Source organism: Rhinoderma darwinii, chromosome 13 (assembly GCF_050947455.1).
Source record: "Rhinoderma darwinii isolate aRhiDar2 chromosome 13, aRhiDar2.hap1, whole genome shotgun sequence".
NCBI lineage: Eukaryota > Metazoa > Chordata > Amphibia > Anura > Rhinodermatidae > Rhinoderma > Rhinoderma darwinii.
In genome coordinates, this window is record NC_134699.1 from 15,195,692 (window position 1) to 15,223,104 (window position 27,413).

Below are 27,413 nucleotides of genomic sequence, written 5' to 3' on the forward strand. Positions count from 1 at the left end.
CGCACCTCGTGCCTTACATTAACCCCTTGAGTACCCAGCTCATTTTGGCCTTGAGGACCAGACCCATTTTTTCAAATCTGACATGTATCACTTTATGTGGTAATAACTCCGGAATGCTTTTACCTATCCAATTGATTCTGAGATTGTTTTCTCGTGACATATTGTACTTTAGTTTAGTGCAAAAATTTGGTCTATAAATTCATTGCTTATTTGTGAAAAACACCAACATTTAGCGAAAATATGAAGAAATTATGATTTTTCCAATTTTAAATGCATCTGCTTGTAAAACAGATGTTAATACCACACAAAATAGTTACCAATTAACATCTCCCATATGTCTACTTTATGTTTGCATCGTTTTTTGAACATCCTTTTATTTTTCTATGACCTCACAAGGCTTAGAACTTTAGCAGCAATTTCTCATATTTTTAAGAAAATTTCATAAAGCGATTTTTTCAGGGACGAGTTCAGTTCTGAAGTGGTTTTGAGTGCCCTATATATTAGAAATCCCCATAAAACACCCCATTTTGAAAACTGCACCCCTCAAAGTATCCAAAACAGCATTCAGAAAGTGTTTCAACCCTTTAGGCGTTTTACAGGAATTGAAGGAAAGTAGAGCTGAAATTTTCAAATGTCATTTTTTTTTACAAAATTCATATGTAATACATTTTCTTCTGTACCACAGAAGGTTTTACCTGAGAAATGCAACTCAATATTTATTGCCCAGATTCTGCAGTTTTTAGAAATATCCCACACGTGGCCCTAGTGCGCTAATGGACTGAAACACAGGCCTCAGAAGCAAAGGAGCACCTCTTGGATTTTGGGGCCTCCTTTTTTCAGAATATATTTTAGGCACCATGTCAGGTTTGAAGAGGTCTTGTGGTGCCAAAACAGTGGAAACCCCCAAAAGTGACCCCCATTTTTTAAACTACACCCCTCAGGGAATTTATCTAGGGGTATAGTTAGCATTTTGACCCCACAGGTATTTTGCTATATTTTCTGGAGTTAGTCTGTGAAAATGAAAATCTACTTTTTTTCTGGAAAAACGTAAAAATTTCTAATTTTTGCAAAAAATAAAGGAGAGAAAGCACCCCAACATTTGTAAAGCAATTTCTCGCAATTACGGAAATACCCCATATGTGGTAATAAACTGCTGTTTGGACCCACAGCAGGGCTCAGAAGGGAAGGACCCCCATTTGGATTTTGGAGCTCTGATTTTACTGGAATGGTTTTCAGTGCCGTGTCACGTTTGCAACGCCCTGGAGGGACCTAAACAGTGGAATCCCCCCAATAGTGACCCCATTTTGGAAACTATACCCCTCAAGGAATTTTTCTAGTGGTATAGTTATCATTTTGACCCCACAGGTTTTTTGCTGAATTTATTGGAATTAGTCTGTGAAGATGAAAAGAGACTTTTTTTTGGAAAAAACACAGAATTTTCTAATTTTTACAAGGAATAAAGGAGAAAAAGCACCTCAAAATTTGTAAAGCAATTTCTCCTGATTACGGAAATACCCCATTATGTGGTAATAAACTGCTGTTTGGACCCATGGCAGGGCTCAGAAGGGACGGAGCACCATTTGGATTTTGCAGCTCAGATTTTGCTGAATTGGTTTCTGGGGGCCATGTCACATTTGCAGAGTCCCTGAAGTACCAGTACAGTAGAAATTCCCCAGATGTGATCCCAATTTGGAGACTATACCCCTGAAAGAATTAAATTAGAGGTGTAGTGAGCATTTTGAGCCCTCAGGTGTTTTATAGATTTTATTAGAATTGATCCGTGAAAATGAAAACATTTTTTTTTACAATAACCTGTAGCTTTAGCTCAGAATTTTTCATTTCCACAAGGAATACAGGAGAAAAGACACCCCAAAATGTGTTACACAATTTCTCCTGATTACGGAAATACCCAATATGTGGTTGTAAACGGCTATTTGGACATACGGCAAGGGTCTAAACGGAAAAAGTGCAATTTCGTTTTTGGAGTGGAGATTTTACAAAATTTGTTTTTGACGCCATGTTGCATTGCGCTGAGGTACGAGTACAGTGAAAACTCCCGAGAAGTGACCCCATTTAGGAAACTACACCCCTCAAGGAATTCATCTAAAAGTGTAGTGAGCATTTTGACCCCCAAAGGTTTTGCAGAAATTAGTGCACAGTGGATGTTGCAGATTGAAAATTGACATTTTCCACATATATGCTATTTCAGTGCCCAATGCGTTGGGCCCAGCTTGTACCACTGGAGACATACGCCCCATAAATTGTTAAGCGGTTCTCCAGAGTACGGTAATACCCCATATGTGGTCATAAACCGCTGTTTGGGCACACTGCCAGGCCCAGAAGGAGCGCCATTTGGCTTTTGGAGCGCAGATTTTGCTTGGTAGTAGTTTTGTTTAGTGTTTTACTGGTGTTTCAGTTTATAATGTGGGGGCATATGTAAACTGGGCGGAGTACATAAATTTTTTGCGTGACACACTGTCGTTTTTATTGGTACCATGTTTGGCTACGCGCGACTTTTTGATCACTTTTTATTCCATTTTTTTGGAAACAACGTGACCAAAAAAGGAAATTCTGCCATTGTTTTTTATGGTATTTTTTTTACGGTGTTCACCGTGCGGGATAAATAATATGATATTTTTTTAGGTCAGGCCGATACGAACGCGGCGATAACTATTATGTCTAGTTTTTGTCTTTTTTTTTCATTTTTTTTCTAATTATAAAGGGCTTGATCAGGGAAACAAGGCGATTATTGTTTTTATTACGTAAAACTTGTATTTATTTATTTATCTAAAACTTTTTTTTTACTTTTTTTCACTTTTTATTTTACACATACTAGGGGACTGGAAGATCTGATCTTCTGATCCCCTGCACAATACACTGCACTACTTCTGTATGTACTGATGTAGTGCAGTGTATTGTAACTGTCACTTTACAACTGACAAGTTGAGCCTATTACGTCCTGCCTTGGGCAGGACCTAATAGGCTCCCGTACCTGGCAACCAGCAAGCCGTTGCTAGGCTTCCTGGTTGCCATTGCAACCATCAGAACCCCGCGATTTTTCGCGGGGGGGGGGGGGAATGGGGTGCAGAGGGAGCCCCCTCCCTCTGTATCAATCACTTAAATGCCGCTGTCGCTATTGACAGCGGCATTTAAGGGGTTAAACTACAGCGATCGGAGAGGACAGTGATCGCTGTAGTTGCAGTGGGATGTCGGCTGTATATTACAGCTGACATCCGATGAAGATGGAGCGAGCACAGCTCCTGTGCCCGCTTCATCCTCAGGGCGTTACTATACGCCCATTTTCGGGAAGGGGTTAATAAAAATAGTGGTTTTTTTTTTTACACCGCTTTCTCTGATCTCCTCACGTATCTCACAGAAGTGAGGAGATCAGAGAAAGTGACAGGAGCTTTCTCCTGCAGACGACGTCACAGACGGCTGTGATTGGTCAGTCTTCAGAGACTGACCAATCACAGCAATCGCCGGCATTGGGGACTGCTAATTGGTCCCCAGGCCGGTAGCAGAGACGGTTAGCTGTCAATGACAGCTGCCGCCGCTGTTCTGTCACTATGTGATTTCACATAGTGACAGTTTATTCCTGCGCCGTAATAGTACGTCGAAGGTACGCTGGAATAAGCGGCCAGCGACGTACTATTACGTCGAAGGTACGCAAGGGGTTAATAAGTGAAAAGTTTTTATTTTTATTTTTTTTACAGCGTACACATCATAAATGAGGCAAAACAATTGTTGTGAAGGTTATTACGGCCGCGTCAATACCGAATATCTGCATGTTTTATGTATTGAGACTTATTTTAATGTTTATTGTAAAAAAAAGGTGCATTTTTTTAAATTTAATATTACTTTCTTTTTAAACTTTAATGTACTGGCATATATCTATATGCCAGTACATTAGCCTGTGTACTGATGGTACACAGGCAAGTTGTTAGGACATACCTAAGTATGCCCTAACAACAGGAAATATGGTAAGACAGTCCTGGGGTCCATCAATGGAGCCTGGGCTGTCTGCCCATATATGGTATGGTCCTCGATGGCGTCACAGGAATTCCCTGTGACGCGATCCAAAGGGCATCCCCCCTTTCTCATTTACCTCTGAATGCTGCGGTCAGCTTTGATCGCAGCCTTCAGGAAAATAACGGTGGAGATGAGAGGTTTCTCTGATCTCCGTCGTTATAGAGCGGCACTGCGGCTGTTGACATCTATTTATGGACGGAGACGTCAAAAGCTTTCCTAGGTTAGGACTCCCAGGGCAGAGCGCTACCTGATGCTCTGCCCGGGGAAATCTCCTGAAGTGATTGTCCATATATATTTGCATCAGAGTAGGCATTTTATTATTAGATTCCCCAAAAAAATTTTGATGAAGGAATTGGGCTTAGCATCTAGTTATGCCAATACGATACCTGCGGCTCCTCTTCTTGGGGATGTTTATTCAGTCTTATTTGATATACTTTTACATTAAGATTTAATAGTTCTTGTTTGGGGGGGAAAATAAAATAACTTATAAAAACAGCAGAGGAAAGAGTTAAAAAAAACAGCTTGTGTTCTTCATGAGCCTAATTTTTAATCATGTAAAGCAACTCTAGAACTTTAAAGGTCAGCCTTATTTTATAACATTTGTCATAATCAGAGCTGAACTGGTTTAGTAAGAGCCGTGTAAACAGCTCGTTGATTTGCGCTCGTTTACTGCTTTCACAAGGAGCAATGATTGCTTATGTATATCGTTTCTCCGATCGCTCGTCCCCATACATTTTCATCATGTAGCCAGCGCGTCTCCCTGAATACGCAGACGTATTGCCGACAACGATGATTTTTAATGCAACATAAAGGAGCAGATCAGCCGATGAGTGTTTGATCGTTCATCGGCTGATCTTTGCCGTTTACACTGTATTAATTGAGAGAAGAAAAAATTATCAACAAGTTATTAATCAATTTATTTCCATCCCAGATGTTTTCAACCAGTAAATTCATGCACCCCCTCCCTCCCTAAATGCTGAAACTTTTTTTTTTTCTTTCTTAAAAATTCTAAATCTGGCTGTTGTGTCCGCGGTCGCTGACCGTCGGCACGCTGTACTTACCGGCAGCCGCCACGGCGGAACACAGTGCTTGTCGGCGTCTCCCTCCCAGGAGACGGCAACACATACGGCTGTTGTCTTCTGCTTCCAGGGTGTGTGCGCTCATCCCTGGTCTTAAAGGGCCAGCGTGCGCACCAACAAAATGTTCCCTAACCTATCCTCTTTCATCCTGGACTATATAAAGGGCTCTGCCCTGTCACTCCTTGTCTGAGCGTTGTTGTTGTTGTTGTATTCCCATGTTAGTCAAGCAAATCGTCCCTTCGTTGTAGCCTGCTCCCAGTGTTCCTGTACCCTACTTCCTGTATTCCGTAACTGTGCTTGTTCCTGAGCTGTATCTAGTGTTGGAGTCGTGTTGTCATCTACCAAGTCCTGTATCGTCTGAAACGCCAACCATCATCTGTGCTAAGTGGCTACTACACCATGTGCCTGCCAGATCATCTTCTCAGGTACTCTACCACAGAGACTGTTACTGACTGTTGTTTTGGCCAGGTGATACTCTGCTACGGTGGAGCGGCCTAGTGGGTCCACATATCCCACAGGCGTGACAGTGGCCATACATTAGAGCTTTCAGATGGCCGTTTTCTGCACGAGTTGTCATTTATGGTTGGTCTGTGAAGGTTGTTTTTCTGGACGATGGATATTGGTCCCGATTTGTGGCCTGGTCTGGGCTTCTATTAATGGGTTGCAAATACGTTGCGTGGCCTGAATGACTTTACAAGACTGGACCGACAACAACCAAAAACAATCCAACATGGCAGATCAACTCTTCTTCAGTCATGATCTGTCACGGTCATTAATGTCATGAAAAGGTGCAGAGGGTCGGCCAACATGGCCTAAATTGTCCATTTTGGCAAACCAAAATCTCTAGTGTAATCAGCTCTACTTTGGTTCAGTAGAACCCGGGGGGGGGGGGGGGGGGGGGGTCCAGGTGTTGCAGACCCAAAATATATAAGGCTGGTCTGATGTAGGTGATGTGTCTCAGCTATTAGTGGCATGCCTGTTGACAGTTTCGAATGATGACCAGCAGAATTGTGAATGCAGCTCTGAACTAATACAGACTGTATCTTAGGATCAGTACAAGATGAGTAATGCAGTGTATTTAGATGTGAACTGTACAATTATATTCGAAAGTTGAACCTACGCTTGTGGCTATCTGAAATGTTGGGAAGCATGGATGCTACACCTTTCAAAGCTTTGCAAACATGGGTAGTATATACAAAGCTTTGTGCAAAAGGGCCTACAAGTACAAAGTCCAGAGACCAGACAGTGCGAAACTCTTTTCTCTGTAAATTTGCTCAAGATTTCACATGAGTTCATCTAATGCCTGCATTATCCAAATAAAAAAGTGATAGACCTTTCTTCACTCACAAGAAAAGACAAGCCACACTTAAATTATACATGACACTAGAATACCCTAAAAGTACATTTGTACACAACAGATCCGTTTGCTAATAAGAAAACACAACTTTATTCTATTCCTTTCCAAATAAAAACACATTACCTGGCATCCGGAGACTAGCATATATTAAGTGTAATTGTTATACACGTACTGCCATTCCTGTTTTCAATTGGCTCTGTACATGACAAATCTCCAGCGCTAAGCATTTTTTTCCAATTTTAAAATGTTGCATCCTTGAAAATTTGTAATGTATGGAAATTATTAGTACAACCTGCAAACCTTAATGATGATAGAAGACCTCTGGGAGACATGCCACTGAGAGTCAGATGTAAAGATTATTCTACCTCAAAAGAACATCTTCTCTATTCCAGATTTCTGACACTTGCACACTATGCCAATATAAAACATTTGATAAGTAAGCGTCAAGCACAGACGGTGAATTTACGTAACATCTAGAATGTACCAATCTCTATACTACCGTATCTAGTAGGCACTTTGGCTTAACTACTTCAGTGAATCCAAGCAAATAGAATGGTCATATAGTCATATTTCTACATTTGGCAGCATATGTCCCCTTTGCAATAAAGTTTTGAAGTGTTGGGCATCGAGCATGTACCAGTCTCCAGTGTGTGCCCTTGTACAGTATCCAGCATTTATACTTCTACCTTATAGCATCCAGCAGTCCAATGTGTACCTCTAACATAAAAAATGCCTCTGATAAGTACACCTCTATCTTACAGCTTCCAGAATGTACCCCCCTCTACCTCGCAGAGACCACTACATACCCTTCTACCTTACAGAGTCCAGCATGTACCACGTTATCTTATGGCACTGATGGGCAACTAGTGGCCCCAGGCAGCATTGCAGTGAAGAAGAAAGATCAATTTGCTTATCTATACTCCTCAGTGTAGTCAAGTGACAGCTGGAAGTGCATTATTTGAGAAGACAGCACAAATGTGGTTATTACTTTGTTTTATTATTATTATTTTTAATATTATTATTAATGCTGCTACTTCTTAGATGAGCAAAGGGTCAGAACAAAATGGTAGGCATACACTCATTTCCATACTTGTGCTCTGTGTTTTCCCTGTAGACCTTTTGAGGTCAAATACAAGAGGAGATTTCTTAAGACAACGTTTTTATCTTGGACCCAATGCTGTTTTTAGCGGATATACATAGAAAACAAGGACCACAAAGATGGCGACCAATATGTAAGAACATCTACATTCACACAACCAAAATATTACTACAGTTACCTACCTTATCTTACAGCACAAACCTCAGTTCACCTACAAAGTAACCTATATATATATATTTTTTAAAATATTTATACACATATATATATTTGCCTCCATTGTAGTGCATGCAGCAAGGTTACTAAACCTCACACAGCACCAGCTTTACAGATGTCCACAGCATTCGAGCCTGAATTCTCTTTTTTACAGTCCCATTCACACCGGGTTTAGATTTGCAGTACATAAAAATCATACACACTCTACTTTAACCAATCTATGAACTGGATTTTGTACTACACCAAATCCAAGCAATGTTCAATGCCTGTATTAGCCCTAAGGTGAAATTGACTTCTTCTTGTACCATTTACTATATTAAATTTTGCCTCCTGGAGGATTTGTTCACCTGGGTGTTAAAGGTCACAGGTTGTTTAGTGGTAATGTAAAGATAGATTAAACATGGCGAATCTAAGCCAAAGGCTTTTCAACAAAAACATCTCTCCTCTACCTGAACAAAAGACTGAAAGAACAGTCACACTAACACCAGTATAAATGAAGCTTCCCACTAGGGCCTTTTAATGATCTGATTATCTAAAGGAAACCTACCAGGTTAATGTGCATTTATAAAGTGTAAACCGTATTTATTTTACATCAATTCGGAGATTCGATTACATGAAGACTCGAAGTCTGAGGCTGCATTACTGAGAGATTGAGGACATTATCCCCCGCTTAGGATTTCTGTCAGGGGCAACATTAAAATCACCATCTGCACCAATGTCTACACCCAACCTGGCTTGAACAGTGATACATAAGTGAATAGGGAAGTCGCTTACATTGAACTCTATGTAACATCTCCTGGCTGACTGTTACAAGCATAAAAACGGGGCATTTGTTCCTCCTCGGAAATTTACATTTACACTTTTGACTGGGGCCCCCCTCCCCTTGGTATCACACAACACCCCCTTGTAGATAATGCCTCCCTGTAGATACGCCACACAGCACCCCCTATAGATAGCACCATACACGGCCCCCTGTAGATAATGCCATACATCCCCAAACCCCCCATACATAACGCCATACAGCCCCCCTGTAGATAATGCCATACAGCCCCCCTGTAGATAACGCCATACAGCCCCCCCACCTCTAGATAACGCTATACAGCCCCACCACCTGTAGATAACTCCATAAAGCCCCCCCACCTGTAGATAACTCCATACAGCCCCCCCACCTGTAGATAACTCCATACAGCCCCCCCCCCCACCTGTAGATAACTCCATACAGCCCCCCCCCACCTGTAGATAACTCCATACAGCCCCCCACCACATGTAGATAACACCATACAGCCCCCCCCACCTGTAGATAACTCCATACAGCCCCCCCCACCTGTAGATAAGGCCATAAAGCCCCCCCACCTGTAGATAATGCCATACAGCCCCCCCACCTGTAGATAATGCCATACAGCCCCCCCACCTGTAGATAACGCCATACAGCCCCCAAAAAAGAAAAACGTCCTATAGTTTGTCCCCTCTCCACAGAATAGGGGATACATGTGTGATCACTGGCAGCGATAAGGAGAACGGGGGACCAGAAGTCCCCCGAAGTTCTCCATGAAAAACTTCGGACTTCAGGGGCCTGCGCAGTTCAATAAAAATGAAAGGAGCGCTGGTCACGCATGCGCACAAGCGCGACCAGTGCACAATTAATTTCTATGGAGCTGCCTACAGACCCCGGAAGTCCGAGGTTTGTCTTGGAGAACATCGGGGGATCTCCCAGCGATCCCACATGTATCCCTTATACTGTGGATAGGGGATGCATGTCTTTTGTAGGAACAACCCCTTCAGTGGCGTCGTGCTGTAGCAGCCACAGCGGCTGCTAGCAGAGCTTCCGGCCATGCGGGGACCCGTGCCGGCGGGTGGCACGGGCCCCCTCATGCTGCGGGCCCCCGTAGCAGCCGCTATAGCTGCTACTGCGGTAGTTACGCCACTGGTGATATTAGTCAAATGGATTCTGAGTAACTATAAATTTTGATTTATCACTGCATTAATTTATCGTTCATGTAAAAATTTAACTCCCCCCTAAAACATAATTTTTATCCGTCTTTTTCAATGCTATTGAGATATTTTTACTATTCTTTGCAGATCTATTAAACTGGGTTCCCAAATAGAGTAAACGCTGCAGAATTTCCACAACAGAATTGTGTGTGGAAAACCCACATCATTTACAGAAGCAGCAGAGTGGAAGAGATTTGAACAAATTTCATTCACACACTGCTGAAAAAAAATCTGCTGCGAAAACTTTCAGAAATTCACCTATGGTGCGTTTTTTGTTTTTTTTTAAATCCGCAACGTGTCATTTTATGCTGCAGAATCGTTGCACTTTTATTGCAGGTTTTTTTCCATTTAATTTAGAGGGGAGGGAAAAAACGCAAATGTTGCAATCTTTGCAGCGGAAACGCTGCAATTCCAACCGCAAAAAACGCAAATCTGAAAAAAAACAAACACAAAAAGAACAACCATTTGTTTTTTGTTTAAATAAAAAAGTCTATGCTTACCCCCTGGTTGTTGTCATAGCGACATGTCCCTCTGTTCTCCATGCAGCCCAGCCTCCTGGGATGGCGTTTCATCCCACGTGACTGCTGCAGCCAATCACAGTCTGCAGCAGTCACATGGGCTGCAGCGTCATAACATGTGGCCGGGCTGCACGGAAAACAGAGGAACACATCGCTATGACAACAACCAGGGGGTAAGTATAGACTTTTTATTTCCAAACTCTGTTTTCTGCAGCAGAGATTCAAGGAGCGAAAATCTGCACCATAATTTGGTGTGGTTTTAAGGTCAGAATTTCCTGCGAGTTCTAGATCAGACACAATGCATACTTTTACCTGTGGGAACATACCTTTATGGCAGGTGTTTGCGGTCCTTCTAAAAAGGAGGGAAAGTTGCAACCATATTCAGCCATTTAGGACATTATGAAGAACGGACTTATGTAAGGGTGTGTGCACAAAGGGTTTAATTTCCAAGCAGAAAAAATCTGCCTCAAAATTCTATAAGGATTTTTTTAGGCAGATTTTGAATTGAAACGCGTCATATACTCTCTAAATGGTATGGTGTTTTTTTCTGCCCCCCATTGATTTTGATGAAGGTACAGAGGCGGAAACTGCTCCAAAATAGGGCATGACTTTTTTTTTTCCACAAGAGGTCAAAAACCACCTGGGAAGGAAAATCCCTCTACCTCCCATTGAAATGGAGGGAGATTTGGATGTTTTTTGGCGCTAATGCCGACATGATTTCCGCACCAAAATTAGTGACAAAAAATGCTGTGTGGGCCTTACTTATTCAACCATCTACTTACAAGTATACATAATCTCCTTACTTTTATTTCCTCCATCCTGTACCTGTGTCTTAAGGAGGAAGATACCCCTAATACAGAGATAGGAATGCGTATACACAACAGCCCATGTGCACCCTGGGAAACTCCTCTTAGGATTTCCATCCATTTGAATGGAAGACAAGGCCTGGCTAAAAACAGCTGTAATAATGTAGTAATAATAAAAAACATATAAGACATTTAATGGTGCACGATGATTCAATGATCTACAAGAACCTTACAACAAATGGAAATATAATTAAAATAACACATTCAGCTCTGCTACATCTGTACTCCAGATGGTACCCAAGTCATTATAACATGGTTCATGCAACGATTGTCACTTGTCAGAGTTGCCGCAGTGGGTGTTCAGTGCTCCATCGTACCCACAGCTCCCTAAGCATCTGCTTTGTGGGTAAACTCAGTCCTGCTTGTCCCATATATTTATATATAACAAGAGAGCTAAGAAAAATATGCGCTTCTGGAATACAAGTCTAGCATGAAATGTCAGGTCTTTCCGAATCAAGAAATGGTATATTCAGTGTGACAGGTCCACATTAAAATGACAGATATGCATATTATAGAATTTATTACAGAGAAGTCATAATTCTTTATTCAGAATACATATCGGAATGTGCGATGCTGCAAAATGTCATCTGAGACAAAAACTGAGTTTTAAAATGAGCCTCAGCCTGTATTTTTATTGCCATTGCTTAAATATTAAAAATCTCTTTATATAAATATTTGTTCTAGTCTTCCTGTAAAACTTACATTAGTTCATTATTTATACCCAGAGTTCTCTAGACAAAGCTTTGCCTTCACAATACAAGAACTTGAATGTGTGGCATAAAACCGATCACTATCATTTCTGGCACGGCTGCAGCCATCAAGACGAAAGACAAAAAGACACCTTTGCAAACTGCACAGCATATGGGGGTAGACAGACTAGACGAAAACAGGTGTCAGGTCAATGTCTAGTTACAATTCCTTCAGCAAATCTGTGTGTTTCCAAAACGGCATTCAATTTCATAAGGCCCCGCTCACATATATCCGGCCCTCTCGTCGTGATTTTGTACTACGCCGGAGGAAAACCGATGCCATAGTCTCCCATAGGAACAGTTTTATGTCTGGTGGAATTAATTGAAATCAGATTGTAGATTTCCCTTAGCTCCAAAATGTTAGGTCTCCTTGTGAAGCATGATCAAAGTCTTCTAACGGAAGACTCAAGTCTGTGCGCTGTGAGGAGAATTACACATTATTTACGGTTTTAGTGAAATTTAGAGCAATGACTGAAATTTTGCTTTTTAGGGACAATCTCCCACCCATCATTGTATTTCCACAATGGCGATATATTGTACTTCTCTATTATCAATTAGCCACCAGTCACCTTACCATGTTTATGGTTTACGTATAATTAGTGGCAAGAATGGCGCACTGTCAAAAATACTGTAACGTGAACTGAATGCCATACCTACCAAACGTCCCGGATTCAGAGAGACAGTTCCAGATTCCGGGAGGAATCCCTCTGTCCCGGGTGGCTGGTGGTATGTCCCCATCTGGACACAGATACAGTTGAATCCAATGGTGAAGCAGGGAGCACCCTGCTTCACCATTCACTATGTGACGCCGGCTGTGAGCGGCTCGGCACAGACAGACGCAATGCAGTGACAGAGCGTAGGAGCAGAGGGATTTCCTCCACTTGTCGTGAGAACGGTTGAATATTTATTTTGCACTATCGAGGCATTATACTGTATGGTGGCAGCTAAGGGGGCATTATACTGTGTATGGGGGCAGATGTGGGGGCATAATACTGTGTATAGGGGCAGCTATGGGGGCATTATAATATATGGGGGCAGCTGTGGGGGCATGATATTGTATGGGGCAGCTGTGGGGGCATTATACTGTATGGGGCAGCTGGGGGCATTATATTGTATGGGGCAGCTGTGGGGACATTATACTGTATGGGGCAGCAATAGGGGCATTATACTGTATAGGAGCATATGTGGGGGCATTATAGAGTGTGGGGGGCACTATTGGACATTATACTATGTGGGGCAGATATGGGGTCATTATACTGTGTGGGAGGCACTATAGGGCCTTATACTGTGTGGGGACACTATGGGGCCTTATACTGTATGGGGGGCACTATTGGGAATTAAACTGTGTGTGGGGCAGCTATGGGGTGATTAAACTGTGTGGGGGGTTCAATAGGAGCATTATACTGTGGGGAGGCACTATGGGTGCATGATACTGTGTGGAAAACCTGTGTGTGTATGGGCGGGGAATTGGCGGAGTTAGTGGTGTGGCTTAACAGTGGAAAAATTGCTGCGGCACGCTACCCTCTTTGCAATACTTAAAAATTGGGCGGTATGGAACACGTTGACCATTATAAGTAAATACGGCCTATTTGAATTTGTCGGCATCCATGAAAACTAACACAGGCACATTTAAAGACAATCCAGCAAATTATTTTATTGCGGTCCCTGTTTATACAGTACACCTGGTAAAAGATAGGGCAGGTCATCCTCTTACAGGGCGTTTTGTTGCAAAAAAAAATCCCGGCCGCTGTTATGTCATGTGACCTCACTGGGACCGGCCAATTCCTACAGCGTCTGCTGTGTGGACCAGAAGTCTCTTTCACTATACAGTCATATGAGATGCTCAATGTGAAAACAAGCGCCGATCAACGAGAGTGCGCTGATCGGCGCTCGTTTTCTTCTTTCACAAGGAGTTATGATCAGTAATGTATGAGTACGAGCGATACTTATTACCATTGCTCGTCCCCATGCATTATCATCATGTCAGCAGTACATCTTCCTGTTTACACTGGGAGATGTGCTGCCGAAAACGATATTATTTTGTGCTGTGAAAACTATATAATCAGCGAATGAACGAGCTTGTTCATCAGCTGATCGTTACCCTGTTTACACTGGATAATGATTGGAAAGCAAGCGTTCATATGAACGCTCGTTTGCCTGACTATTGGCCTTGCAGAAGGGCATTTAGAGTGCATGCCTAAGTGCATTCCCCCCATATGTGTAAGGTCAACATTATAAATACACCCACATGCAAACATATCCCCTGTGTGTGTTAAGCCCGTGGTCGTTGACCAGCGTCATATCCCACCTTCCGTCAGCCGCAGGCCTCCGGAATCTGTTCGGTGTCTCCTCCCACAGAGACGCTGGCACACACTGCTCTCTTCTCCTGCTGTTGCCTGTAGGGTGCGTGTGCGCTCGTCCCCGGTCTTAAAGGGCCAGCAACTGCCTCCCTGACCAATCCCAGCACACCCAGGACTTTTAGAAAAACTCTGCCCAGTTCCACTTTGCCTGAGCAATGTTGTGTCTTCCCAGTGTTTGTCATGCAGCTGTGTCCTGTATCTATGTTCGGTGCCCGTGCCAAGTCAAGTGTCTGACACAACTTCGGTGTTCAAACCCATTGTCCGAGACAACTTCTGTGTTCAAGTCCAGCATCTGTGCCAAGTCCAGTTGTCCAGCGCAAGCCAGCTTCCGATAGTCTGCCACCAATGTGCTTCTGATCCTTCGGCACAAGCCAACAATCCAGGCACTCTTGCCCTAGTAACTGTTAATGACATTTTATTTGACCAGCTGCTACTCCGCTACGGCAGAGCGGCCTAGTGGGTCCACATATGCCACAGCCATGACAGTGGGTATATAATCTGTTCCCTTTCACAAGGTCTCGAGCTTCATTGTTTGCCAGATGTTCCTTTAGAAAAGTACTGCCATTGCTTTAATTACAATCTAGCAATTGTTCTCTCCTGGAAACACTTGACTTTTCTTTGTGCGGTTATGACTGAACAGTCCAATTTTTCTTTTTTATGTCCAAGACACTTTATTCTAGGCCCTTCCAGGCTAATCAAAGTTTTATTTTGCATATTTCAGAAAAGTCATAGTGAAAGTTTCCTTCAGACAGAACTTCGATGTTTAGACATGTCTCTACTGTGACATTCTGGAGGGCTACATCAAGAGGACCTGTCAACAGTCTCCGAAATGCTTGTACAATAAGGCTTGTTCAGAATGTAGAATTAAATGAAACACAGAACATGGCAGCAGATTTATCGATGTGTCGAAGGTTTCTGAACACGGTTACATGGCAATGTTAAAATCCTGCACGTTTTTTGACGCTGCATAATTATCAATATCTAAGGCCCCATGCACACAACCGGGCCTGTAATCACAGTCCATGATTACAGGCACGGCCGACCGCGTAGTCACCCGCATTTGCAGGCTGTGTTCCCTTTATAAAGTATAAAAATGAATTGGTCCGTAATTACGGTTCGTAATTATGGCTAAAATCTACGGTCGTAGACATGGGGCCTAAATCAGGGGTGGACAAATAACTAAAGATTTTAGTAGCCAGTCAGACCACCCCAGGAACCAGTTTTTTATTTTTTAGTAGCCAGATTAGTGGTCATATAAAATAAAAGGTCAGGAACCAGCAGCAAATATTGGGGTACATTGGCTACTTGGCTGCTAGGAATTGCCCAACCTTGCAGTTTGTCATATAAAAGAGGAGCACTTGTGTAAGAGGTCCGAGCAGGCATGGAGCTTGTGTCTATTTTTAAGTCTTTAGTATTAGAGACATAGATCATTTTAGACATTTGTCGCAGTCATTGGTCAAATTAATAGCAGTTGATATGTAGCAGCAGAAAGTACCCATCATTGATAACATTTTATTTGTTTTGTTTCTGCTATATACAGGCCTAAGAAGCAGGGGAGGTGGGCAGATGGGGCATGTGCCCCAGGTGCTAGTAGTGGCGCCAATAAGAAATTCATCCTTGTACTAGATATTAAGATACAGTGCTAGAGCAGCAATTAATTTTTGCCCCAAGTTTAGGAAAGTCTAGCTAGGATTTTGCTAAGAAGGAGCTTTTCCTACAGCACTGGAAAGCTTGAAATATAATAATAATTAATGGCCTGTATAGTGTAATAATATAATAAAGACAGTATCTACATCACAAGTTTATGTGTTCTTCTGCATTCGGGACTATATAAAACTAAATCGCGCTCTATTATTCATGTGAGCAAACCCTACTTCACTGTCCAAAGTAAAATCATAAATGTTAGAAGCCAAGGGGATGGGTTAAAATGTATATGGGCTCAGCCTCAGCTTTGAAGGAGAGTACTTCATAAGTCCTTGCGGTTGAGGAAAGGCAATATTTTCTTGTATTATTTTTATACAGGGGTAGACCAAATTAGTTTTACAATGACCACATGATCTTTGACGATCTTAGGCGTGACTGATATGGGAATTCCAGAATCTAGTTTATTTTTCAATATGGCACATCTATCTAACTATATCCTGCTCACTGTCTGATAACCTTGCCTTGGGATGACAAGCTGTGTATCTAATTAATTAGAAACAAAACCAGCATTCATCTAATGGACCATTATTTAAATTTTGACAGGTAATTACCAGCAAAGAAATGATAAATCCCAAGGAACAGTGTTTGTTTTCAACAGATGCATCAATAATGCGCCTGTGTTCTGCTGCGCCTCAGGAATATTAACCTGAGCCAAGCCGCTGTAAACTCTGCCTGCCCCAGCTCTGAGTGTGAGATACTCTTCTATAATTAATTCTTTATGGATCTCAAAATAGTCCAAGATGTTGTGCGAAGATGCTATATCATATCCCTCTGCTGATATGGTCAGTCCCTGTGAACTTATTGTACAGCATTGTAATGTCATATTGAATGGGCATATAAAAAAATAATTATAATTTTCATATTAATACCCTGGGCAGTCCAAGGAGAAAAAACATCATCCCTCATACACATTGCGTTTGCGGACAAAGGCTTACCTCAGTAGATTCTCCCAAAACACACAGTACTAACCTCAGTGGCATGGCAATACGGGGTGCAAAGGTAGAAGCCACAATCAGGTCCTGTGCCTGAAGGGGACCAAACGTCTCTATTTTACATAAGAGGACACTAGTACTACAAATAGCAAGTGATTTTAACGGATCTAGGGCTTCAAGCTCCAGCGCTTGATTACACCCAGCTATTTAATTCCTCTGTGAACACACAGTTTATAGATTGATAGAACCTATCATAAAACATTTAGTAACTTAATAAATACTTATCCAGTGTTACAATATGCTCTCAGTATAGTTCAGAGCTGCTTTCACATTACTGCCGGTTAATAGCTTGTTGACAGACACCACGAACATCTTGGCCAAGCTCCTATAATGTAGGGGGACAGTTAAAGTCCTTTTACACCAGCCAATTATTGGGCAAACGAACGTTCACAGAACGCTCGTTCCCGATAATGTGTAAGCAGGGCAACGATCAGCCGATGAACGAGCAAACGCTCGTTCATCGGCTGATTGCATCGTTTTAAATGCCAAAACTATTATCATGTAAACAGGAAGGTGTACTGCCGACATGATGGAAATGAGCTATCGTAGTAAGTAGCGCTTATCCCCATAAATAAGCAATCATTGCTCCTTGTGAAGAAAGAAATCGAGCGCCGATCAACAAGTGGGTGATCGGCTCTCATTTTCATGGCCCATATCGGGCCGTGTATTAGGACCCTTAAACACCACCCTGTATGAATGTACCCTAAAAATTGCATTTAAGAGATTGTAGTCACAGCAGGCCCCTTACGTCCCTATTAGTAGCAGCAACACACCCCCCCCACCACCACAGCGTAATCCAGGAATTGCCCACAGACAAGTGTGGTGCGCTGTACCTGGAAAAAAGCAGCCATACTTTTCGAATCTTACACAACACTTTTAATCTTATTTTATTGCTCTCAACCTGCATCTCTGAGGATTTACCTTAAAATTTAGTCTCTTGAATAAAAGTATATTACTTAATAATTTCAAGCAGGATTTAGCTTGAGAACTATTCTTTATAATGCAGAACTACAAAAGAAAAAAATAATACAGACACCATGCCATTCTTGTTACATAATGCAACTTTGTGTTTCAAGTGACTATAGTATGTTTTGATTTCCGTTGCAATGTGCTTTGACACATCCAAAGGGAATATTTCATTAAAGGTCCTTAAATTGCTGTATTAACCCTGCATAAAAGTGTGTGATTCTGTATTTTACTCTTCTGTGTGAAATGTCTAACAAGAATATCTGTTGTAATGCAAATTTACACCCCCTACTAGAGATGTGATCAAGAGAGCTTGACAGGTGCTGTATAGACAGAGAACAGCAGTGTAATGAAGAATAAATTTACTGTACTGCGTGGCACAGTACAACGTTTCTCAACCTCTTCCTCAATATTCCTACATGAAATGCATTGACTTTTCTAATAAAGCATAAATTCATTTAATTGATCGAGACTTAAATTGAACCACACATAATCACAAGTAAATAAAAAGATAAACAGGCTGTTAAAAATGATCTTGTTGCCTTTGCAGAGTGCCAGATGGGGATTAATAGATTCTACATAGCTTATCAGTGGTGCATAAAACCATAGTACAATAGACTTAAAGGGAATGTTTCACCTATATATTTTTTCTTAATTAAAACTACAGTGAAAGATAATTTATTCTATTTTCTGTCCATGATTATTGGGCAAGTCATCTTGCCTGAGCTGCTGTTACCATAATTTAGAGCTTTACTTTACATCAGCCACATGGACCATAGGAACTTGTGAACAAGAGGGGACCCATTGATTTATCTGGGAGAGTTGTTCTAGGCATGCTCTGAGGCCTGTGCAGGTCATTGTGCAGGGAGGGATAGGAGGTGAACGGTGTCCATGTGGATTCAGCGCGATTTCTATAGAGGTGATACCTTTCATTGTAATCCTGCCTGTGATGATAATGAGATGACTCACGAGAAGTGATCTCTACAGAACAGGAAGCGTCAGTCTATTGCGAGGCTCAGTGGCGAGAGTGAAAAATGCAAGATTTACATTCAGTTTAAAGTGTATTAGATGTTTGGCCCATTTTGTTCGATAGAAGTCGAGAGAAAAAAGGATCAGGCATGTTGAATTTCGACATGCACGATCCGTTGTTGTCGAGGAATATAGGCCACTGACAGAGGTATGTGAAAGCGGCTTATTCCCCTTTCCACATTGAGAACACGTGCATACTCGGAAGAACAAAGCGTGCATGTGTATGGAGGGGGGGGGGGTCAAAAGGAATAGCGGTCGGCCAGGCATGCATTCAGCCAACAACAATTTAAAGGCTTATGGCCACCTTTAGTTTCTAGAAAAAGATATTCCTCCAACAACTGATAAAATCGGAACACAAGGACTATTATTGATGTCAAGCAGGAAGCATAACTACTGTAAAGGATCTGCCAGGCACAGCTTCGGGGTTAACTCCCAGAACTAATCAGTCAGCACCTGAGAATACATCCCTGAGACGGACTCCTGCTTCCACCATTCAGGCTGGCAGGCTTAGGAGTGGGAGAGCCTATCGTAACCTGGCCAGACTCAGCTAGCTCCCGCCCTCGGACTATTTAAGCCTGCACTTCCTGTCCCTCGGTGCTTGTGATTCTTTCCTTGTGGTTTCCTGGCCCAGCTACAGCTCCTGCTATTTTTGATCCTGCTCCATACAGACCCTGGCTTACCGACTACTCTTCTGCTTTTCGTTTTGTACCTCGCACACTCCTGGCTTGACTCGGCTCGTTCACCACTCTGGTTGCTCACGGTGTTGCCGTGGGCAACGGCCCCTTTTCCTTGCTTGTGTTCCTTTGTATGTTTGTCGTGTTTGTCGTGCACTTACTGAGCGCAGGGACCGCCGCCCAGTTGTACCCCGTCGCCTAGGGCGGGTCGTTGCAAGTAGGCAGGGACAGAGTGGCGGGTAGATTAGGGCTCACTTGTCCGTCTCCCTACCCCCTGCCATTACAACTACGCAATGCTTTATAACAGGTTACTAGAGGGGGTCCACTATTCAGGATCCTCATCTCATCTCGCTAGAGGCAGGAGCAGCTACAAAGAGTGCTTCTTACTCTGGAAGACCTGCCATGCATTACACAGACAACCTGTTGATATGAATAGCCGCCATGTAATGCTTTATTTCCCCTGTGGTGGCATTGCAGTGAAATGTAACATTTACTGACAGGTTTCCCTACGGATTACAGCTGATCGCTGGGGGCCCAGCAGGGAGACACTTCGTGGGCAGCTTATTGTCAAGAGACCCCTCTAACAAGGGAATCTCCAAAGGAAAAGATATGGAGTTTCCCACTGTGATTATTCATCCAGTAGCTTTTAAGACTCCAGTTGAATAATTTTTGAGCTACACTTTTTTCTAAACAATGGCTAGAACGTTCCTGCTCAGTAATAGCAAATAAGCTCTTGTGCAAATCTAGTACAGTCACTTGAGAGAGGAGAAACTGTATGTGCTAATTCATACAAACTTCCAGCACATTCTCACCTGCCAGAGAGCGAAAGATCAGAGACCTAACTTAGCAGCTAGAACGTGGATTTCAGTATAAAGCGACAGTGGGACAAAGTTTTTCCTTAAATATTTTGAAGATTTTAGTATGTAGGGAACCATGACACCTAGAAATTTTTTTTTGCGAGAATCAAATAAATCATATTGTCCAATAATGGTCCAATAATCATAAAGGCTAAAATAATTAAGCATGGCAGTATATCATTTCTGCAGTGTGTGAATAGGGTCACATTCACTTGCATTGCACTGAAGATATAGGACAAGGTTTTACATGATGATTTTCCTCAACCTGGGCCTAAAGGGGCCTACAAGCAATCTGAAGAATCAATATTAAAAAGTACACACAGTATAATTTGTGAAACCGAACCACTTTAGTACCATTGAATGCCATATGACAAAAAAATTAACAACAACAATACAATGTTATAGGTTTGTTGTCCCGTCCCCCCCGTGTGTGTGTGTGTGTATGTGTGTTATTAGAGAAGTTCAAATTTCCTTAAATTGCTAACCATCTTTTGACCACCACTTTGAAAAACTCAGGAGATGACAGCGTGCACCAGATGAGATTTGGGGAACTGCAATATATGCTCACATATGGAGCTACTTGTATGTATATGCTGTAAATAGAATTTGAGTACAACAGCCATGGTAAATTGAACTATACCCCTTTAAATTCTATAGGCAAAGTACTTCAAAGTACCTGAATCATCAAAAACGAACAAAAAACGCCTCCCTAGGCAGAACACAAACAATTACTATAAACAATATCCATAGAAACACATTTTAAAAAGCGTGTCATTTTTTTCTGCTGACATTTTTATGATGTGGATATCAAGGCAACAGGGAACAACCATTTTCCTTGATTGAAACTAAAGAAATGTGGAAATAATTGAAATTATTGATGTCCTAGCTTCTTAAAAAAAAACTAAAAGTGCTGTTTTAATGCAAGTAAATCATATAAACAATGCCACTGTTTATGCAACAATTACATTCCACCGTCAAAAACTGCAGAGAAAGTCACAGCCCCATATCAATTTATTTCAAAGCAAGAAATAACTGAAATGGAGAAGAGAGTGAACGACGGGGACAAGAGGAGCAGGAAACCTGCGAGGTGCAGCTTTGGCCAACACTTGCAATGCACTGACTGATGTTAGAGACAGTGGGTTGATTTTGGCAACTTCTTCTGTACAGGACATTACCATGCAGCAGCAGTTATTGCCTGTGGGAAGGGTTTCTTGGAAACTTGTATTTGAGAAACCAGAGTGAAAGAATAACCAGCCCTGACATGCCAAATGAAAATGTCTGTCTGGAGATTTACTTTTCTTTTAGCACTTGAAAGCAATCTTTCCATAAGTTGTGTCTGGTAACTGATTCAGAGAGTAGCCCCAACTTGATACCCATTTGCTTTGAGGTTATCCCACGTACCTCTGAAACACCAGCAACTTTCACTAAACCCTTATCTATAGTCAATAGTGCCTAAAAGATTTTTTATCTTTTTAAATCCACTTCTCCATTGGTGGCTAGCGGGCGGGCAGCAGCACGTCACGTCATGCCCACTCTCTCTTCCAGTACTTTTTAGTGGTACAAAGAAAGAGAATAAGAACAGCACGTTCATGTCCATGGCTGAATAGTGACAAAGGCGGTCACAGATGGTGGCGTGTAAAGAAAATCCAGGGAATGCTATTTTTGTCACCAATATAAGTTTTCTAAATGGCGGAACGTTTTCGTAATTTTTTTTATTTCAAAGTCACTTAATTTTTTATGTTGGATACGTTTATAACAATATTATTAGGGAGATGTCCGCTTTTAATAAATCACTGTACTTTACATAAGTAAAATAATAAACTAGAAGGCAATATTATCCGAACTGTTTAATAGAGCAGTGCTGATATGTGGCTGCTGTCTGACTCATGTAAACAATGACAACTGATAGCTGTGTAATAATTATTAAGTCCTGCATAGATTTTTCTCGCTTCCCAATAACGTAAAGTATCAGAGGGACACTTTTGATGCAGAACCTGGCATATGTGCACAGATTATGCAGGAACGCTTTTAAGTATTGCTGTTGCATTCATGTTGTTTACTGAAGCAGATCACAGAGGAAACTCATTACATTTAACCCCTTAAAGGGGTTATCCAGAGAGAACAGATTGATGGACTATGGAAGAAGGCTGTATTACTGTAAGGCGGAATGAAGGGGAAAAAGCCTAACCACATACCACATATCTCCCCTTATTCCTGTCGTTCTATCAGTTCTAGCGCTGTCATTTTATATATTTTTTTGGCCCTCCCATTGTCCCGCTATGCCCCCGGGGCCTAATATGCTAATTTTGAGTAAAGGTACATTGAGCAGGAGCCCTCATCTGTCCTCAGTAGGCGTGGTCTCCTGCACCACTGTGACTGTCCAATCAGATCAAACAGCCTCACAGTGATGCAGGAGACCACGCCTACTGAGGAGAGATGAGGAAAAGAGTAACTGCACTTTCTATTTTTATGACAGATATAAATTGTATCTGAAAATCAATCAAAATCATTATCTTCATCAGCCGATTTGTTTGTTTCTACCACTAAAAATCTACGTGAAGTTACCCGTTTGTTCTATTTCAGAGCCCCTCAAATTCGTCCTCCACCATCTGTTGCTACGGCTATTCCATCTTCAGCTCCAGGGAAAGGGGCTCACTTCAAATAGCCATATCTCCGGTTGTGTCACAGCTAGTACTGCCATCCTGGTGGCATATGAAAGATAAGAATCTAGGTTGTCCACAGCCCAAGATAAGCCCCTTCCCTCCAGCCTCAGTCTCTCACAGTGGGCCTGCATTCCATGGATCGCAGTTCTAGCTGTGAAACAACAGCTAGACATATGGCAATTTGAAGTGAGCCCCCCTACCCTGGAGCACCCCTGAAACTGAAGACGGAATGGATGCTGCCCTCAACAAGCTAATAGTAATGATGATAAGAGAGCATAATTCTTTTAACCCCTTACTAACAGGCGTACACAGTGTTTCTACGTCGGCCGTTTGGGGTAGTTCTTTTGAAGCACCGCCTTTTCACGTCGGCGCTTCAGAGGAAGTTTTCCTGCAGTGGTCTCCGATCATGTTTAACCCCTCAATAGCAACAGCCGCATCTGAGTGGTTTTAGAGGGAGGGGACTCTCTTTCTCACCCCACCGGAAACCCGCAATGCAATCATGGGGTGCGGATGGTTTCTATGGCAGCCTGGGGGCCTAACAAAGGCCCCAATGTCTGCCTTAAGTAAATGCCTGTTAGGCCATGCCAGAGGCATGTTCTAACAGATGGTCTGTCAGATTTACACTGGCAGGCATAATACACTGCAATACAGAAGTATTGCATTGCATTATAAAAGCGATCAAAAGATTGAACAATAGCATCCCCTAGTGAGACTAAAAACAAGTTTCATAACATTTGTAATAAATAAATAAAAGTCCCAAGTAAAAAAAAAAAAATGTAAAACCCACTTTTACAATGATAAAAAGTGAAAAGTTACACATATTTGGTATCACTGCGTCCGTAACGACCCCAACAATAAAACGATTGCGTTATTTAACCCACATGGTGAACGCCATAAAAATAAACTAAAGAAAAATGCCAGAATTGCTGTTTTCTGTTCATTCTGCCTTAAAAAAAATGTGATAAAAAGTGATCAAAAATTTGCATGTATTCCAAAATGGTACCAATGAAAACTACAAGTCGTTCTGCAAAAAAAAAGCCCATATACAGCTATGTCAGCAGGAAAATAAGAAAGTTATCGCTCTTAAAATATTGCAAAACAAAAACAATTTAGAAAAAAGGTGTTTTTACTGTGTAAAAGTACTAAAACGTAAAAAAATCTATATAAATTTGGTATCGCCGCAACCGTAACGACCCACTGAATAAAGTTATTATGTTATCTATACCACACGGTAAACGCCGTTAATTTCAGAAACAAAAAAGTGGTGAAATTTATTTTTTTTCCCTATTACCCCACCGAAAAAGTTAGTAAAAGCTAGCTAAGCAATAAATTATAAGTACCCTAAAATGGTGCTATTAAAAAAATACAACTTGACCCACAAAAAACAAGTCCGTATACAGCCGGCGGAAAACGAAAAAAGTTATAGCTCTTTGAATGCGACGATGGAAAAACGTAAAAAATTGCTTGGTCATTAAGGTTTTTAATACCTTCGGTATTAAGGGCTTAAAGAGGCGTTGTCACCAGATTATACGTGTGCTGTAATGTAGATAACAGCAGTGTTTTTTATTTTGAAAAACGATCATTTTTGACCAAGTTATGAGCAATTTTAGATTTATGCTAATTACTTTCTTAATGCCCAACTGGGCGTTTTTTTACCTTTTGACCAAGTAGGCGTTGTGAAGAGAAGTGTATGACGCTGACCAATCAGTGACCAGTGTCATACACTTCTCTCCATTCATGTCCATTTGTACTCAGCACAGTGTGATCTTGCTGTGCGGTCACATACACCCACATTAACTTTAATAAAAAGTGTCTTGAAATTGAATAGACATTGCCTCCAGCCAGGACGCAATGTCTATTCACACTCCCGACATTAATGGGTTTGGTTTAAAGTTGCAAAATATTCTATATTAAAGAGGCTCTGTCACCACATTAACTTTACTGAAGTATCTTGAGAGTGAATAGACATTTTTTCCAGCCAGGACGCGATGTCTATTCACACTCCCGACTCTTCGGTAAAGTTTGTGTGGGACTTAATAGCTGCACAGCGTGATCTCGCGAGATCACGCTATGAATGACAGCACAGCGAGATCACGCTGTGCAGCGATTAAGTCCCACACAAACTTTACCGAAGTGTCAGGAGCGTGAATAGACATTGCGTCCTGGCTGGAGAAAATGTCTATTCACTCTCAAGATACTTCAGTCAAGTTAATGTGATGACAGAGCCTCTTTAATAAAGAATATTTTGCAACTTTAAACCAAACCCATTAATGGACAAGTTAAGAACTATTATTCAATTGACCTTTACCTGTTACCATAACAGAAAATTAAACCTTTGCTTGGTTCACCTCAAAAAGTCTTTGCTTAGCTGTAACTGTTATAGAAAATAAGAGGACAAATTATGTCCTACATTTGGTATTTAGTGTAGACAGAGCAGCAGGCATAAGCTTTTTGCTACAGCAAGCTGCCTTAGGGTATGTGCACACACACTAATTACGTCCGTAATTGACGGACGTATTTCGGCCGCAAGTCCCGGACCGAACACAGTGCAGGGAGCCGGGCTCCTAGCATCATACTTATGTACGATGCGAGGAGTCCCTGCCTCGCTGCAGGACAACTGTCCCGTACTGTAATCATGTTTTCAGTATGGGACAGTAGTTCCACGGAGAGGCAGGGACTCCTAGCATCGTACATCACTATGATGCTAGGAGCCCGGCTCCCTGCACTGTGTTCGGTCCGGTACTTGCGGCCGAAATACGTCCGTCAATTACGGACGTAATTAGTGTGTGTGCACATACCCTATTAGTTTGTAATTCAGAACATAACAAGGATGTCGGATTTATGGTTAGTGTTCTTTTAAAGCTGGACTCACCTCATTACTGGTAAAGACACCAAGTATTATTGCTTATAGTGTCACTACACATTTCCTGACTCTGGGATATAGGATAAAATCCACCTTGTGAAAAAATGCATAATGCTTAGAAAGTATGCCATAAACATACACAATTGAAGTCATAAACATATATTACTACGACATTAAGAAAATAACAAGGTGTTCAATATTTTATCAAGTCCTCACTGATAGTTCTGCATTCAGCTGTCCTCGATCATTTTCCTGAAACAGCTTACCTCAAGCAGGATTATCTCTCGTCCGCCCTCAATTTTACAGCTTAGTCCCCTCTCTCTCTCTTTTTTATTTTACTTTTAGTGTTTTTTTAAATTAAGCCCTAAATTTGTCCACTCTGAATTCTGGCAGAATAAGACTCAGCTAATAAAAGTTTAAAGATAGGTCAGTCTCGGAGCAGGATGCTTTTAGTTTTCAATTTCCCCAGTGGATTAATGAGTTTTCAGAGTCTACGATATTTCATAGAACTGGAAAAAGAAATAATCCAAAAACAGAGCTTGTATTTGCGTTTCCATGGACACAGAGGATCTTGCAGGAGGGAGCTGTCAGTGCTTCTCTGTACATATTTGTGCAGTGTGTATATTTATCAATGTATTTTTAAAGCCCCTCTAGCTATCAGTAAAAGCCAATACAACTTCTCCCTAAAAACATTTCTATTACAGCATGAGACGTGCAGACAGCCGCACTACGTCTCTTCCATTCACTCCCATATTTTTCTTTCCATGGATTTCAAATTCAAGTTACTTTTCCAACATGTTCCCTTTTACATGAAAACGTTTCCAGAGATTCAGAGCTTGTAGAAATACAACTTTGATCATGATAGAATGTTCCCTTACACAAAGAGAGACATGGCAGGGTATTTTTTTTCTCCCAGACAAAGATGGCTAGTAAAAAGGGACAATAGGTTTCACTGAAATGGATGAAAAAGAATCATGCAATGTCAAGCTTCTAAAGTCTTTCATGTTGAAGAATTTCTATGTATAGGAAGTACTGATCATATTATAATGCAGAAACAATATAGATTAAATGAAAGCGTACGGCCTCATGCATGTAACGCATAGCAGGTAATTCGACACTTACAATAGACGGGTTATACGGTATGACTTCAAATGGGAAAAAAATAAATAATGCCACGTTCCATCGGATGCTGTAATATAGATATTTTCCCCTAGAAGCATTGCAGTTTTATATCATACTGATGTTATTTTAAGATCTGTTGTTATACTACTCAATGAGAAAATTAATTTAAGTGACACCTCTTACTTTTTTAGAGTTTATTTTTACCTAGGAAATTTTAACTCATAAGTAAATGATTTTAAAGGGAAGGTGTCACGAACAGTTTTTTTTTTTTATATGTTTTT

General features: G+C 41.5%; 1 long non-coding RNA gene across 2 annotated transcripts in view; it reads right to left on the reverse strand.

Moving 5' to 3' along the window:
• The window catches only part of LOC142666799 (uncharacterized), a 273,154-nt gene that overhangs the window by 91,290 nt on the left and 154,451 nt on the right, over positions 1 to 27,413 (reverse strand). Inside the window, exon 5 of one of the 2 annotated variants that reach the window (XR_012851734.1) lies at positions 26,036 to 26,103. The exons of the other annotated variant lie outside the window; for it this stretch is intronic. This is a non-coding gene — a long non-coding RNA (uncharacterized LOC142666799). Of the gene's footprint in view, positions 1 to 26,035; positions 26,104 to 27,413 lie in introns of those variants that run through there. 2 annotated transcript variants of the gene reach the window in all.